At 34.9% G+C, this 1,905-nt stretch overlaps 1 long non-coding RNA gene across 1 annotated transcript in view; it reads left to right on the top strand.

Moving 5' to 3' along the window:
• Nucleotides 1-1,355: 1,355 nt before the first annotated feature.
• Nucleotides 1,356-1,905, top strand: part of LOC111088458 — a 4,230-nt gene continuing 3,680 nt past the window's right edge. Inside the window, exon 1 of the long non-coding RNA XR_002612980.1 lies at nt 1,356-1,858. This is a non-coding gene — a long non-coding RNA (uncharacterized LOC111088458). The remainder of the gene's footprint in view (nt 1,859-1,905) is intronic.

A 1,905-nucleotide genomic window follows, 5' to 3' on the forward strand; every position in this document is an offset into this window, starting at 1 on the left:
GGCGACCTCTATCGGCAGTTGAAGATAATAATACCTGTCGTATGCACAACAGTGGTGCTTGTGTTGGTGGTCACTATTGCATACGACAGGCAAATCCACCTATTCGACAGGTAGATAAATATTCGGTTTTTTATTTTAACAAAAATAAAATCCAAAAATAAGCCGTAAAGAAATAATGGATAAAGATCGATATTTTTAGTAAGCAAAAACCTCCAATTACACTTTTCATTGACTGAAGTTAGAAATCAACTTCGTTTGATCCACCCGTTTATCCAGCGCTTTTAAAATAAAATATTCATATTTTCCATATATTTCTAAGAACATTTATCATTTGCTGATTCTATTGTCTCTCCACCCATCCCCCCAATCTTTTCCCTTTTTTATTTATTTTATTTTCCACATATTGTTTTGTTTGTTTTTGAATTTCGCGTAAAGCTACACGAGGGCTATCTGCGCTAGCCGTCCCTAATTTAGTAGTGTAAGACTAGAGGGAAGGCAGCTAGTCATTACCACCCACCGCCAACTGTTGGGCTACCCTTTTACCAACGAATGGTGGGATTGATTGTCACATTAAACACCCCCCACAGCTGAAAGGGCGAGCATGTTTGGTGGGACAGGGATTTGAACCCGCGATCCTCAGATTACGAGTCGAGCGCCCTAACCACCTGGCCATGCCAAGCCTCTAAGATATTGGACTTACAGACGTTTCTTGACTAGCTTTAATAATGTTCACTGTAGTTAAATGTAATTATCAACACAAGTGCAAATGATACTTTCTTACCACCTCATTGCATGAGTGAATTAGTCAAACCCATTACTACTGTCACTTGAAACAATCTCTATTTTTGATATGAGAGTTTATTTGCAATTGCACATCCAATTAAAAACTTTATTTGTTTAATTTAATCTTTTCAATCTAGTGGTTGTGATTCAGACTGCAAATGGAAGTTGTGTATCACCCTCTGTTTTGTGTGATGGGGAAGATAAGTGATGAACAAAACTATCCTGGCACACAACTTTAGTACCAAAGTTTATCAGAAGAATCCACAGTTAAGAAACTCTCTCTAACATCCGACTTGTAATACCAGTGATTTTAAAACTTAACTTGTATTTAAAGTAAATATTTTTACATTTTATATGCCAAACTTGTAATTAAAATGAATATGATTCTGTTTAAAAAGTTCAAGTGTTACAAGTTACATTGTAGCTGTTTTTAAGTTTCTTCATTACCTGATAAATCTTGATATTACTTTATATTTTATTTTACACACATTTTTTCATATTTAATTTTGAAACTTAAACAGTCTTGTATTTCATGAGATTGAGAAGCTGTATTATAAAGGGAATGAATTATTTAAAAGTTACTGACACAAAGATAAAGGCTAATAGTATGTTAAGACTGGGACACGACTGCTGAAAGATTGTAATATTTTTCTCACACTTCAGATTTCTCAGGTATATCAATGGCTCGGTTTCAGCTTTCAGTGCAAGTTCTTGAAGCTTTTTTTTTTTACATTGTCTTGCCAGTGTTTAACCTTGTTGTATGTGGCACAGGGTTTAAAAGATCTAATTAAACTGTTGGTTTCAGGCTTGTTTAATCTAATCGCTGTAGTTAACAGTAAAGGTGAAATCATCAAGCATTGTCAAATTTTTGTATCTTCATTGTGTTATGCTGAGTTAGATTTCATTTGAAAGTAAATCTTTAATGTTATTTTCATATTTAAAAAAAAGTATTGTTACGACAGCGGAAGTCACGTGACGCTGGTAACATATGAGGCCCGAGTTTGTTCAAGAAGCCCTCTTTTTTAGTATATAAGCCTGGCAGAGGAAGCCTGTGGCAATGAATGAAGAGTTCCAGGTAATTTACGATTCTGTTTCGAGCTTATGTGTGTGTGTGTGTGTGTG

The sequence above is a fragment of the Limulus polyphemus genome, unplaced genomic scaffold (genome assembly GCF_000517525.1).
Source record: "Limulus polyphemus unplaced genomic scaffold, Limulus_polyphemus-2.1.2 Scaffold3816, whole genome shotgun sequence".
NCBI lineage: Eukaryota > Metazoa > Arthropoda > Merostomata > Xiphosura > Limulidae > Limulus > Limulus polyphemus.